Source organism: Cebus imitator, unplaced genomic scaffold, assembly GCF_001604975.1.
Source record: "Cebus imitator isolate Cc_AM_T3 unplaced genomic scaffold, Cebus_imitator-1.0 Scaffold164, whole genome shotgun sequence".
Lineage (NCBI taxonomy): Eukaryota > Metazoa > Chordata > Mammalia > Primates > Cebidae > Cebus > Cebus imitator.
In genome coordinates this window covers 1,711,290-1,727,604 of record NW_016107479.1, presented here as the reverse complement: position 1 = coordinate 1,727,604, position 16,315 = coordinate 1,711,290, and the positions used below count along the sequence as shown (strand labels likewise).

The 16,315-nt window shown below is 35.6% G+C and overlaps 1 protein-coding gene across 45 annotated transcripts in view; it reads left to right on the top strand.

Moving 5' to 3' along the window:
- PTPRD (protein tyrosine phosphatase receptor type D) overlaps window positions 1-16,315 on the top strand; it is a 2,344,803-nt gene that overhangs the window by 886,055 nt on the left and 1,442,433 nt on the right. For all 45 annotated transcript variants that reach the window (XM_037744085.1, XM_037744087.1, XM_017544042.2 and 42 more), the window contains exon 5: window positions 9,618-9,659. The gene's annotated coding sequence lies outside the window, so the exon portion shown is untranslated. The remainder of the gene's footprint in view (window positions 1-9,617; window positions 9,660-16,315) is intronic.

Sequence of the window (16,315 nt, the reverse complement as noted above, 5' to 3'; positions counted from 1 at the left end):
TTAGCTAGAAGGGAGTAGACCATATTTGGGATTCAGCACGTACAAAAAGAGCAACAAGTCATAAGTTACTCTATGAATCATATTATTTATGTTTTTCATGCATGCATTCAACAGATGTTTTGTGAGTGTCCCTTGTGTGCCAGGCTTTATGTGAGATGCTAGATGAGAAAAATCAGAAACAAAGTTTCTTACGGCTGGAAGCTCACACATGTAATGGAAGAGATAGACCAGTAAAGAAACAACTTTAGGAAAGGGTTATGACACTCGAGTTCAAGAGGTATGAAAGGAATTGGGAGCATATAACTAAGATGAGGATGAAGGTGGAAAGGGGTGTGGTAAAAACTGAGTACTGAAGGACTTAGCCTACGTAGGATTTTAGGAGGAGAAACAAGGAAAGGGTATTCGGGGAATGAGGAATAGAAGCTAAACATTCAAAAATGAAAGAGAACATACATATTCACTACACAGCAAGTGGTTTAATTTTCCTCCAGCAGAATGGGGATATGGCTAAATGTGGGGAGATAAGGAATAAAAGGGAGATTGGATGAAGATAAAATTGAAGGTGGGAAGTTCATTTATAAAGTCTAGCCTCTGAATGCTGCATGAATCTTCTGTCTACCACTCTTCTCTCCGAAAGAAAGTTTAGGTGTAAAATCCTAGAAATATAGAACTGAATTTTATTGTAATTCTAATTATTTTATTCTATGATGAAGGAAATGAGATCAAACAGGTTAAATAACTAGCCCAAATCTGGAGAATTTCTGAGAAAACCAGAATTTAGGACCCTGATCTCCTCCTTGTCAAAATCCACAGATTAAAATCACAAGGAACCAGCCCTTTATCTTCAGAGAAATATTTTAACTCAAGTATTAATGGTTATACGGTCTGTGTGAGAGGTACAATAAAGCAAGTGACCTTCATGGATAAAATTCTCTGTGGTTAAAATTAAAAAGACAAAGGAAAATGGCATTCGATTATTAATGTAATTAGTTGATGGTCTTGTGGGGTGACTGATACATAAATGTCTGTTACTGACTGATGATAATAGAACATTCGACTCTCCGAACCGGTGCTCAAGTTTAGCTCTTAGAAATAATGAAGGACTTACTTCTTTCATCTTGCCTCCTTTTCAGGTGCTAATGCTACATTTTGATAATGACGTACAAACCCAGCATATTGTAGATGCTGCCATTGCTCCACATTAATTCCATTATTTTGTTTTCTGTTGCTGTAGCTTATGATTGTTTTGAAGATCAAGCTTTTATGAGATACTATCATGAATAAAACAGCAAGAGAATATAACGATTAACCCTTCTGGAGACTGCCAGGTCTAACAATATGTTAACAAAGCTGAGACAAAAGAAATATGTTAAGGGTATGACACACTGTAATGCTTGGCAGTTACTTAGAATATTTAAAAAAAAAAACACTCCCTCAAGGCTTCTATATGAATGCCTACATCACATTTAAAAGTATAATGGATCCTTCAAACTAAAGAGCTCAGTGCCTGGTAAACGGAACTAGTAGTTCATACATAGAAAGGATGTTTTACAGGTACATATATTTATTCAGGCTGGTGGCCTTTGCTGGCTGTTGAACTTGATGGTATTTACTATGAGGTTAATCAGACAACAGCAATTCCCAGTGAGGACAAGTAATTTCCTAAAGAACATGGGTTAATAAATGATGGAACCTGGTGCTTGAACCCTAGGACACTGAGCCCAGATCATCACCCTGTCCACTGTGATAAAGGGAATTTGCACTTTCACCAGTGCACTATTGTTGAGATAGTAAAATAAATCTTAAAATATGAATACATGTAAATGTGTATCAATTCTCCCAGCCCTCGAAATTCTAAATTTAGGAAATTTGAATTTTTGATAAGCAGTCCTCAAAGAAGGTAAAAATGAAAGCCAAACTCCAAGTGTTTTAATGATCTTGAAGTGCCAAAGAGCATATGATGATTCAGCATTTCTCACTATGGGGCGCACTGTGATCTGGAACTCTGGCTCCCGATATCCTTTAGTGTTGTCAGTATAACTCATTTTGAGCACTATGACTTGAACAAGGCAGACCTGCTTAGTGCAAAGGCAGAGTAGATGTCCACTTACCTGGATGAGTCCAGCCTGTTTTTCATGTTTGTAGAATAAGAGATTAGCACTTCACTCCTCTGAAATAAAACATTGACATTACTGTATAGACAATACAATCTTATGGTGGAAAAAGAAATTTAAAGATACAGAATAAAGAAAATCACCACTGAGACATAACCACCAAGAACAGTGGTTATCCTTTTTTCCCCTAGATTTCTATATGTAGACTATAAGAAAAGGGCCTTGCACCTGTCTGTTGACAGTTTATAAAAAGAATTGGATGTTGGAATATTCCAGGAAGCCTCGTGTCAGTCTTGCTTCAGCAGCATAAATATGCATTCATGACCAGGTGCCCTTTACAATGCTTTTTTTATTTGTAAAAATATGAACTTCCTAAACTCTCACTTGGAGATCATGATACAATAAGGCTTACACTGTTTTATTCTAATATAACGATGTATATACCTTCTAACAAGGGAGTGGAGCAGAGGATGGAATGCTCTTTATTCTTTATGTCTTATGTCATGAGATATTCTGTAATACCACTCTTAGGGAATTAAGGAAGATTACCTTTTGATCCTCCAAATAAGAAAGGAAAAGTTTTAATTGGATGTTATCACTGTCAATCATCGTGAATATAATAGAGAAAAGTAGGAGACTTCAAGAGTGGAAGCAGTTACCACATTGTATTCAGATATTACAACTGTGGGGGAAAAAAATGCTTCTCCCTGGGCTTCCTAAGAGGTTGGAGAACTCTGCCAAAACACCCTTGTGAGGCATATATCCTTCTTTAATCTGAGTGTTTTACTCCGATTTATGGAAAAAAAAAAAAAAAAAGCCCATTCATTTGGAGGAATGAGGAGATAAAGGAGGCTGACAGTAAAGGGACTGATTTCTTTGTGTTAATATAGTGTAACACAATGTAATCATTTTTCATCTAAAACTGAAAAATTCACTTAATATTCATATGCCATTAAGTTATCTTTAAAAATGTGGTTTACAAATAAAAGCACAATATTTCCTATGTGCTATGGGAGCACTACAGTTTGTTTATTCTATGATAAGACATTTAGTTTATTTTTTTGAAAGAAGGGAACTAGCATAAATAGTACTGAAATGGATAATCGGAATACAGAAATGTTTGTCAGTATCTGTGAATATGTCCTTTTGAGAGATTCCTAGAAGTGTAATAACTGGATAAAAGGGAGCAAATATATTTTAAGAGTTTGATACGTGTTTGTAAATTGCTTTTCAATTTATAGTGCCACCAGCAGTGAGTGAAGATGGCGGTTTCATCACACCTGTTCATTACTATCAAAACAGCACAAAAGACTTGCTACATATAAAAAGAATATACTTACTTTATATAGACAGATATCCTCAGAGACAGATATATACTAAGCTATTCTCAGTAGCTAAAGTCTTTGTGATAGACTCTCTTTAGGACAGTAGATTGCTTTAGAAGGTGTTTGCAGAGTAGGAAAGGGAAGCTTGTGTCCAGTGATGGACAACCCTTTGAAACTTAGGAATATCAAGAGAGCTTTGGTTATATCGACCCATAAATGTTAAATGTAAAATGTAACAACACTGAGGGTAAAATTTACCTCTGTCACATTTTTGTGTAAAGCTACGCTCCAACTGGAAATTATCAGCTTTATTAGTTTGCTAGAACTGCCATAGAAAAGTACCACATGCTGGGTAGCTTAAACAACAGAAATGTATGTCTTTTATGATTTTGGAGGCTAAAAGTTTAAGACGAAGCTGTCAGCAAGGTTAATTTCTCCCGAGAGCCTCCTTGTGTTGTAGATGGCCATCTTCTCTTTGTGGCTTCACGTGGTCTGTCTTCTGTGTGTCTCAGTGTTCTAACCTTCTTTAAGGACGCTAGTCACAGCAGATTAGGGCTCAAACTATGGCATTATTTTAACTTACTAAACTTTTAAAATAACTTATCTCTAAATACACTGACATTCTGAGGTACTGGGGGTTAGACCTTCAACATATGAATTTTAAGGGACACAGTTCAGCTCATAACACCAATATGTTGAACTTTCTAGTTTCTTCTTAAAATGTAATGCAAATAAACAATGAAGCCTACCTATTTATTCATTAATTATTATAGCATCCTTACTGTCTTTTATGAGAGTAAAATATGTTGCACACTATTATTCTGAATTTGTTTTGAAGTTACTCTGTTTACAACACATCTGATTTTACAATAAGCAGATACAAAGACATTAGATTTAATAATAATTTTATTTGATCTCTTAAATTCAGTTTACCTACTGTATAGAGCATCTTTGACTGGAATACAGAATATCTATTGAAACATCATATATCAGTATGGATGTATCCTCTTGAAATTGGGTCATATGTCAGTAGGGAAATTAAAATGAAGTCAAAAGTTTCTCCAAGATAGGTTGAAAAGGTAAGTCATTTTAAAGACTTAAATAAGGTGGTGTGGAGTAACTCTGCTGCCTATCCTTATGATGTTCTGTCAGCTTTGACAGGGAAATAAAATGATACAACCCAGAGGAGGCTACCACAATAAGCTTAACTTCTTACGCTTATAAACGTGTCATGTGTCACATGGTTAGTTCCATTATGGTAACAAGAGGGATACACTGAATTTTGACCACGAATGACATAAAATAATTATATAATTCACAATATGAATTAGGTTTGGAAATACATTTTTTAAATGCATCTTATATATACATACACTTACGTATGCACGTGTTAACTATCAGGTACCTTTAAAGAAACAGACAGTGATGAGAAATGATATAAAAACATTAACTTTTTATGTGTATCTCAGGAAATCATATAAATATATTAGGTAGTCAAATTTATTAGGCACTAATGGTGAAGCTGGGAGAAAGACATACTCTTGAGCAACTTTACAACATTCAGATTGGGCATAAGATGCACGAATCATTGTGATGAACATTTAATTTGTTTTGGAGTAAAATAGTGATTCTGCTGTGGTAAAGTAATAATTGTTGGCTTCCATCTGCTTTTGTGAGAATATCTTTTATTGTAGTCAAAACATAGGAAGGATTTGTAGGTCTAATGATACTGCATTTTTATGCATATTTGGCCATTTCCAAGTAGGCTCTAAATAAGGACCTTCCTTTTAAAGCAGAATAACTATAATAACAACAACAAAAACAAAAATCCCCTCACCTCCTGCCCTTGCCCTTCTCATCTCATCTCATCTCATCAATATACTGCTTTAGCTCTAGAAATCCATCTGTAATTAATGAACTGTTTTGTGGAATTAATTGTTTCTCCAGATTTTCAGCCTTGCAGAGAATATACTTAGAAGCGATCAACAAACAAACATGGCGTGTTTTTTGTGTTGTCAACCCCACTAAATCAAAATTAAGAAAACATTGGTATTTTACAGGTTAAGTACTCTGAGCATTATGATAGTAATGAGACATTTGCAAACAAGAATAATGAGAATAGTGGAAAATTTCACTTTAGATTACATCAAATGGTGACAATAATACTGTGTTGAAGGATTAGTTTTAGTTCAAGTCACTGTACATATTGCATCTCTATATGAATAATACCAATACAAATAGATCTTAGTTGTGCTTGTGGTAGATCAGTTGTTATTTTGGTGTAAATTTTTTTTAAAAAGTAAGATTAAACCACCACAATTTTTAAAAAAATGATTGTGGTTATTGCTTGTTGAGTTATGATGTAATATAAAATTTCTCTTACACTAGTTAGAATGGCAATCATTAAAATGCCAGGAAACAACAGTTACTGGGGAAGATATGCAGAAATAGGAACATTTTTACACTGTTGGTGGGAGTGTAAATTAGTTCAACCATTGTGGAAGACAGTGTGGCAATTCCTCAAGGATCTAGAACTAGAAATGCCGTTTGACCCAGCAATGCCATTACTGGGCATATACCCAAAGAATTATAAATCATTCTACTATAAAGACACATACATATCACACATGCACCCATATGTTTATTGCAGCACTATTCACAATAGTAAAGACTTGGAACCATCCCAAATGCCCATCAATGTTAGACTAGATAAAGGAAATGTGGCACATATACACCATGAAATACTACACAGCCATAAAAAGGATGATTTCATGTGCATTTCAGGGACGTGGATGAAGCTGGAAACCATCATTCTCAGCAAACTAACACAGGAACAGAAAAACACCGCACGTTCTGACTCATAAGTGGGAGTTGAAAAATGAGAACATATGGGCATAGGGAGGGGAATATCACGCAGTGGGGCCTTATCAAGGTCCAGGGGCAAGGGGAGGTATAGCATTAGGGGAAATACCTAATGTAGATGACAGGTTTATGGGTCCGTGGCACATGTGTACCTATGTAACAAACCTGCACGTTCTGCACATGTATCCCAGAACTTAAAAACTATTTAATAAAAAATAATAAAGCAAATAATCTGTCTTTATGTCAAATAGAAGTGTCTGGCTTTCAACTTGATTTTTTAAAAATAAAGTAAGATTATGTACCCCACCAAAATATATTCTTACATTGTAAAACTTTTTTTAAAAAGGAGCATGAATACAATTATCTATAGGATCTCGATTGGAGTCATGTAAAAATCTTGGTGACTGGTACCTGTTTAAATAACCTATGTTTAATCCTTAGCTACATTAAGTACTAGATGTAATGTTTAAGTAGAATACTAGCAAATAGAATATCCTTTGTCAGGATCCTTTACCAAGGCTGGTCCCTTTTTTTCTGGAATATTCACTTTATGAAAATGATGTGTCTCGTAATTTGGGGGTAAGGGAGTTGTGAAGAGCTGAGGAAGAAAGAGGCCCCTGCGTCTCCCACTGAGTCAGTCAGGGTTTGTCAACCTCCACACACAATTGATGTCTCAGCCTAAATAATTCTATCTTGAGGGAGCCTGCCCTGTGCAAGGTAGTATGTTTAGTGGCATCCTTCACATTGACTCAATAGATGTCGTCCCTCCAGTTGTGACAAACAGAAGTCTTTTCAGAAGTTGGCAGGCGTGTATAGGAGAGGGTGGTGGGGGGATCACTCCTGGTAGAGAATCACTGAATTAAAAGAATGAAATGATGTGGCCAAATTACTACCCCTCCCCGTGACCACAACCACCACCACCACCAGTGTATAAAAGAGCTCCTGGTTATCATAGTTTACAAAATAAATTGTCCACCCTGTAAGTTTGACTTTTAGAACTTTTCTTATTAAGCCTATAGTTTTATTCTTTTACTTTTTTTCTTTTCTTTGTTGTTATTTTGTTCATTTTCTTTTCATCTTCTCAAGTCTTATTTCCTCCTAATATTAGCCTATGTTAAAGTTTAGTTAAACCAATCTTAAATAGTAAATATGTCTCCACCTTTCCTTCTTTCTGTAACTTATTCCTATCCTGGGTGTATGTGCCTATCGGAAAAATCAGAACAAGCAACCATAATCCGATTATAACATCCATGCTATTCCTAATGGCTAGAGGGATGTGCACCTTAAAAACTGAAGTTTGCTTACTCTTTAAGCTCAACCCCGCTTATGTTGGTACCATGTTTCTCTGTGATAAATTCATCATATCCTGGTAGTAATGCTGACTATTCAGAGGTTATACAATCCCTTTACCCTATACTTTTATTTTCACGGCTATTAGGCAATTGGGTTCTTATTTGACCTATGGAAAACGGTTTCCTTGTCGTTTAAGGAGATTATCTGTTCTTCCAGTCATGCCAGACTACAAGTAAGCATAGAACATGGAATCATAGCTATTAGAAGAACTCAAAATGCCTCATTTCATCCCTGCCAAAAAAAATACCACCATTTCTACTTTGACCTCTCTGATGTAAAATTCCTGAATGAAGGCTATCATCCATACTTGTGTTTCTCAATTATTTTGGACATAATAAAAAATCAAACACAAGCTAAGGTTTTTACACTGACTGGTGATAGAAATATCAGTTATGAATAAGATATAAGTGTATTTAAAATATCAAAATTATTTAATATTTTAGAATGATTTTTACATTTCAAATGTTTATAGGTTTAATAGCTAACATCTATTAACCACCTTCTGTGTCCCACAAACTGCTCTCAGCAATTTATTTGTAACTACTTATCTAATCTTTACAATCACTTTATTGTACAATGAAAATTCAAGTCTCAGAGAGGGTATGTAAATTGTCTGCAATCTGGGCCAACTAGTTATACAAGAAACCAAGATTCAAATTAAATCTAGGAGGGTGAAATAGACTAGTTTTGGCTATAAAAGAAAGAAGTTGGCCTAGGTGGCTTTATATATATATATAATATACATATTTTAAGCAATAACATCCTGTTGCTAAATATTATATGACATAAGTGACAGTGTATGTATGGCTGCACATGTACTTTGCTCTGTTTTGACAATAGCATAGGGAACATCTAGAACATAGTAACCTGATTTCCTTCTATCACCCAGTGGCTCCATAGGCATCTCCATATAATAACAACCCCTTAAATCGTAAGTTTGAATCCAGTTTACTTGGTTATCCACTCAGGTTTCTTCTAGAACTGAAATTCTTTGAGTTTGAGAAGATTAAATATGGAAGAAAATTGCTTATACTTCCACTTTATGGGTGTTATTTTTCATTCATGGTAAAATTTTTACTCCAAAATAGTGGTAGAGATCACAAGACAAATAGATGCTTTTCTGATCTTTTTCTTACATCTGGAAATTTTAAGCAGATAGAATGTCACAATATCCGAACAAAGTTCGTGGTTTTATTCCTTCTACATTTAATTGAAATTCTTGTAATTAGATTTATCACATTTGCAGTGTGACCTCTCAGATTTAGAGAATCTGTGCCTTTTGGTAGGTGAGTTTCTGAACATATTTAGAAAGGTGGCACTGCATCTAATAGAATAACAAACTAGATATAATAGAAACTTGGGGCTTTCGCTTAGCAATTCTCTTTTCTCTTTTGATGTTTAAAGTACTCAAGTTAATTAGAACATATTTAAATCTATTATCTGTGCCTTCATTCTAGATTCATTGCCTAAAAGTTTTTGAAATATTGTTACAGTAAAAGTATATCTCTGTTAACTTTAATGAGTGCTTCACTGCCACTTTTTGATGAACAAACATAATGCTTTTATTATCTACTTACCCTGCTTCATCTTTCTGATTTGAATTTAATAATTCATGTAGCGTTTTTGAAAACTGATAAGTTTGAGTTTTTGCATAAAATTGATATCTGTATATATTCTTTCTTTCTATACTTTTTTTTCTGGAAAAGTTTAAGACATCAAGGAACAGAAGTACTTTGGGTTCAAATTGTGAAGTGTTACAGAATATTTGTGTCCTGTCTTTTTTGTATTAATGAGCTTTAATTAAAAAGAAAAAAGACTTCTTTTTGAAGTTAGTGGGAAGAGACACAGACTGAGCAGTAATTGAGGTTTAACACTTGTTCTTATTTTAGTTTTATATATTGGTATTTCTCAATCTGTGTATTTATTAAGTATATTAAGAGAAATATTCTTTCTTTTGTATTAGGTTCCTGTCCTGAGACCACAGCAGAATGTGCCTTGGACAAAGGTGAGTATGTTTAAAATATATTTCAAAATGTTTCCATGAATAAAGTATAAAAATATTTTGATAATTATATTACTGTTGCATGCTTAGAAATATGTTATCGTTCATGTTTATATCATAGGAAATGCACTTTTGTCTAGTAATCTGTAACAGTGAGAAAATATTAGAATTAGAAATCTGGTTATCAAATGTGTATCATTGCCTGGGTACAGAAAGCCTTAATCCATACAATCTATATTAAAAGAACTCTTGGCCAGGTGCAGTGGCTCTCGCCTGTAATCCCATCACTTTGGGAGGCCAAGGTGGGCAGATTACAAGGTCAGGAGAATGAGACCATCCTGGTCAACACGGTCAAACCCTGTCTCTACTAAAAATACAAACATTAGCTGGGCGTGGTGGGTGCCTGTAATCCCAGCTACTCAGGAGGCTGAGGCAGAAGAACCACTTGAACCCGGGAGGTAGAGTTTGCAGTGAGCCGAGATTGCACCATTGCATTCTAGCCTGAGCAACAGAGCACTACTCTGTCTCTAAATGAATGAATGAATGAACTGTTGCCACTAATGCCCTTGCAAGTTAAATAATAGAACTATTCTGAGGTTGATGGAAGGTGTTTAACATGTTTTTAGTGACTCTGATGATGAAATTACTGAAATGGGACACATGTAAGTTAAATTATTAGGCAAGAACTACCTAGAACTATTTAGGTTTTGGGGGAACAAATAGAGAAACACATATAGAATTAAAATAAATTCGAAAAGAGGAAGGAATCAGGAAAATAAGCACATAAACAGCTCAGTAAACAGTATATAAACATACTACATAAAAGATAGGGTTAATAGTTAAAGGTTAATACAGGATGCCTGTTATTTCAAACTGGAATACTATTATGAAAAAAGGTGTTATTGAAGATTCTTAAAAAGATCATGAAATATAATTGAATTATAAGAGAGATGAATAGAAAATGAATAAGACAAATTAATGTTACATAGAGGGAAACCTGTGAGTTATGAGTAAGGGAGCTAAGATTCCAGAGGACAGTGGTAAAGGAGGATGACAACTGACAAAATAAGTATCACATACAGGAGCTATTAACTAACAGGCCTTCTCTAAAGAGAAATTAGCAGGGGAAAAATTGCTTGAATTAACACGTAAAGAATTTACTTAAGTTTCAGCATTAGATAGTGAGAGAAGGTTAGGTGTCATTTTTATAGAGATATTTAAATATTAAATAGATTCACAATGTCTGATAATAGTTTCTCTAAAACTTCTCTAGATCAGCTAACCCATTCAAGGTTCTTCCAACCCCATGCATGACTTGATGACTCACTGTTCTTTATTTTTCCCTGTATTAGAGTAGTTTTATATTGAAAAAAATGTTGGGCATCAATAGTTTGTAGTCAAAAGGAAAATTTAGACATACATACTATCATTAGTAATCGATGCCTATTCTATTTTATGCAAATATAACACTTGGAGAATTACAGTTGTACATACTCATATTTTTAATTTGGCTTAAAACATACTGTACATGTTCTTCAGTGTTAGTCATATGTAAAAAGAAAGAATCCTATAAATGCACATGTTAATAATTTTCTGAGGTCATAACATTGAAAGCTCTCCCAGATATTTTCTTGCCACTATTTTTCATATAACTTTTTGGTCATTTTCTCTATCTGTAAAGAGACTAATGTGACTTTAGAATATCCAGAGAAAATAAGCCAGCTGATGTGCATGCCAGGCAGGGAATGAATGGCTCCAGGCACAAATCTCTGTTGTGTCAAGGCTTTGGCATGACATTTGGCAGGGACTAAATCAAACATAGCACAATGCAAATAATCTCAGTTTCCCATAGATGTGCAGCTTCAACCTCGAACCTGCTGTTAGTTAGTACCACTCTTTTCTCCTGATATTCCAGAGGATGACATTTCTGGTAATAAATTGAAAACTAGAACATTTCCTAGGTGTTCTTACAGTGTGAGGCAGTGGGGTGATCATGGCTTTGAAATTGGACCTTCCTGGGTTTGAAGTATGAGTCTGTCACTTAGTAGCTGTGGAATCCTGGAGAAGCTACCTAAGACATAAAATGAATTTATCAAGAATTATCACAGGGGTTGTTGTGGCATTAAAATGATAAAATTAGTCTAAAGAATTTCTTATATCTGTTATATAATAAACATTTAATGGATATTATTTTACATTTCTGTAATCAGATTTTGTTTTAAACTTCTTAATCATCTCAATCATCCTATTAATAGAAGAGGAATGACTCTAATATACATTTGTAAGTTTTGAGTTATGTAAGCACATATGATATTTGTCTTTGTCTTTAGGTGGGCACTCTTGGAAGTGGAACAGTTTTTACAAACTTCCTGCTTATTTTTCAAAATTGTATTTCTTATTTAAAGAGTTACATGTCATACATAAAGGGTTGTCATGTTTCACAAACCTATCTTGAGTGCATTTGATTTTAGTTTTTTTTTTAGTATGATCAAGGATGGAACACTATATTATAAAATGTAGAAGGATTAGAAAAAAAATATAACCCCATAGCATGCTTATACTATTTTAGTTTAGTTCAAATGTTTCTTTCAACTCTCATTAATAAATGATTATGTGTCATATGTGGCACTAGGTGCTAAATGTACAAAGAAGAAACAGATATATTCTCTGCCTTCATGGGAGTTACAATCTTACATGGGAAGAGACATGTAAATACATTATTTTTAACACAGTGTGATAATATGCTACAATGGAGAGTTGCTCATGGGATGGGGTTCGTGCAAATATAAAATAAATTTTAATCACTCTGGCTTCTTGGAGGGGTTAACACCTCATGTGTTTTAAAAGATGATGAAGAACTGGCCAGATACCAGTCATATATAGAGGCATGAGGGTGAGATGGTGTCAAGAATGCATAGTATTTAATTATGGGATTGTGTCTATTTAAAAATATATAATTTATAATTCATTCTGTGATATGATAAAAAGAACTAAAGCACCGGGGGAGTTAATAAACTTATTAATCCAAAACTATCAAAAAAAGAATAAGGGCAGTTAAATCAGGAATCTTTTGTCAAACAATGATAGTAGCAATAAATGTACAGATTTGAAATTGGGGAGCTGAGTCCTCCTGCTTTGTTCTTAAATGTAGATTTAGATTATAGTTAGGTTATTTTTACAGAGCTAAGATTTATGAATGATGTGTTTATCATATTGTTATTTTTAACATGATAATGGGAAACAATAAGGAAGGTTTTATAAAAGTTGATAAAATGTGGGGTATTTTACTGTTACTAGAATTATAATTTTGAAGATTTTTTAAAGAAGACTGTGTTTTTAAAAAATTATGAAGTACTACTATAATACCATACCCCTTTTATACATACTTATGTAAAACAGATACCTATGGGTACCAGTTATATATTTGATGTGCTTTTGTTAGGGGACAGGATTTCAGGAAAGTGCTTAGAAAAAGACTGAAAAGAAACACACCCATTATTATTAACAGTTATTATCTCTATGTCATGGGTATACACTGTGGGTGGAAAGTCTCATAAGTGCTGAAGCAGGAGACTGAAGTCTTGGCCAGTTCCTGTTTAATAAATAGAATATAAAAAGAAGAATATAGTTAGGAATAAGTAGCATGAGTGATTAGATCTTAATCTTATTGAAAATTAAGCCTTGATGAAAGCTTTCCTGTACTTTATGCATGATCATCTAGGAACTTCGAGTTGTTGTGGTCAGGGACTGATAAGGAACACTATGGAATGTGGCCACGAGGCAAGAACATTTATACCTGTCGAACATCAACTGATGGTGATCAGCAGGGACAACCTGTTGAATGCCAAAACCAAAGCCCTCTATCACACCTGCATAATGGTTGCTGGAGGGCATCTACAATGTCTACTGTAGTGCCAGTGCTTGGGGAAGCACCCACTACTCAGCAGACATGGCAGGAAACATCCCCTGTCCTTGGGCAAGTGGGAGAACACTCCATTCTCCCACACTCTTGAGGAAGGACTGATATCAGTCAGCCCAACCCTCAGGTACTTGGGGCTTCATTGTCTCTGTGTGGTGCTGTGCTGTATTTGTTACAATCTGTGTCTGCTTTCACTCCAACTTCGGCACCTGGTTCCTCTTCTGTAGATAGGAAGAGATAGCATAATTCTTGAAGTGTTTGTTCTTTCTTGATGGGCATAACATAAAGTGCTGACGCATTTCGTTTTCCCCTCCTTTGGCTACTTGCAAGCCCTGGGCCCCTTGTTCCTTAGACATGTGATTTGCTTGACCCTATGAAAAACTGTGGAGAACTCAGCCTACGTACCCTGCCTCGCTGTTTTGTACCCGATGAAAGTAAGAGTGTCCAGTCACTACTGGTCTCTATGTACTGGTGGTAGTAGTCTCCTGGGCCCAACTCTTTTTCTCTTAATTTCAGTGTATCGTGTCTTTATTTCTACAGTCTCTCATCTCCCCACCTGTAGAGAATACCCTCTAGACCCAGCAGGGCTGAACCCTGCATACATATGTGTAATTTCTATTGTTTCTTGAAAGTTTCATGTGTTTTATATTTTATATGATGAATCCATTGAATAACCTCCAACACAGCTCCCATAACGCTTGCCTGATGATGCTCATACCTATGTGTAATCCCCTCTCCTTGAGTGGGAGCAGAACCTCTGACTTGCTGCTAACCAGTTGACTATGGCAAAGGTACAGGATGTCACTCCTGTTAATATGTCATGTTATATGGCAAAGATGATGGAATGACAATCTCCTATGTTATGTTATATGAGACTACATCTTGTGAGTAGACACATTCCTGCTCTCCTTCTGACCATGAAGAAGTATGCCACTATGTTGTGAGATGGTATATGGTGAGGGCCACATGGCAAGAAACTGGTTGCCTCTAAGAGACCAGAGTGGCCTGTAGATGTTGAAAGTGACCTTCAGCCAACAACCAGCAAGAGGTGTGAAGGCTCGTAATCCTACAGGTATAAGGAAATAAATTCAGGCAATAATCTGAGTGATCTTGGAAGTGGATAAATTACCAGCTAAGACTCCAGATAAGAATCTAGTCTCAGCTGACACTTTGACTATAGTTTTGGAAAAATCCCAGCTAAGCTATTTCTGGACCTAACCACAGAAACCCTAAGATGATAAATGTATATTGTTTTAAGTTTCTAAATTTGTGGTAATTGTCATGCAATGGAATAAACTAATGGCTTTGGACATAGTTGTGTTCCTTTACAATTCATATGTTGAATCTCTAATTCCTAATGTGACTATATTTGAAGACAGGAGTTTGAGGAGGTAATTAAGGTTAAGTGAGGCCATAAAGGAAGGGTCTTAATTTGATAGAATCGGTGGCTGTATGAAAAGAGAAAGAGATCTCTCTCTGTCCTCTGTGTACACACGAAAGAGAGATCGTGTGAACGCAAAGCAAGATGGCAACCACTAACAAGCCAAGAGAGGAGGCTTCAGAATAAAATCTACCTTGTCACCTTGGTATTGAACTTCTTAGCCTCCAGGAATGTGAGATATAAATTTCATTTGTTTAAGTTACTTGTTCTGTGGTATTTTATTGTGGCAACTCAAGCTGATGAAGGCAAATTTTGACATCAAGAAATAGGATGCTGTTATGACTAATGCCAAAAAATATGAACGTGGCATTGTATCTTGATAATAGGTAAAGGTTAGAAGAGTTCTAAGCAGCATGATAGAAATATGTAAGTCTGATAAAGTCTTATATAGAAATGAGGATCATGTCAGTGGCATCTGGAAGAGAATCAATCCTTGTTGTAAGGCAGCAAAGAACTTGGCTGAATTGCATTCTAGTGTTTTGTGGAACTTGTGAGCAATGAAATCAGGTGTTTAGCTAAAGAGGTTTCAGAACAAAGTGTTGAAAGAGTGGCTTAGCTCCTTTTGATTGCTATAGCAAAATGTCAGAGGAGAGCGAGGAATTGAAGAACAAATTGTTAAGCAAGAAAAACGAAAAGAACCAAAACTTAAAGATTTGGAAAATTTTCAGTCTGTTTATATTGCCAAAATGAGACAGTATGCTCTGAAGAGAACACCCAAGAGTGTGGCTAGACTGTCATTTCAAAAAGAGCTTTTGGGGTTATACCAGCTGAAATGTTGCCAGTTTTTCACTGAAAGAACATAGATGGGGCAAAATGAAGAAAGGATCTTGGAGTTGACAGGACAATAGGGCTTTTTGTCTGCAAACATGCACTATTCTTGCATGAGGGAAGTAATCAAGGCTACTGCCTCAGTTTCAACAGGCCAGAAAACCTCTGTTCAGAGACCTGAGGGCAGGACTGCCCTAGAGAGATGTAAGGGTGGGGTCTTCTATAGCCTTGGAATTCAGACCCTGTCCTCTAGCTAGAGAGGTGGTGCTGCCACACTTGATCTTGGACTTTCTATCTCCAGAACTATGAGAAAATAAATTTATGTTTAAGTCATTGAGTCTATGGTATTTTGTTAAGGCAGCCCAAGCAGACCAGTATCCCCAAGCAATGAATATAGAAATATGTTTTACAGGCCGGGTGCGGTGGCTCAAGCCTGTAATCCCAGCACTTTGGGAGGCTGAGGCGGGTGGATCACGAGGTCAAGAGATCGAGACCATCCTGGTCAACATGGTGAAACCCCGTCTCTACTAA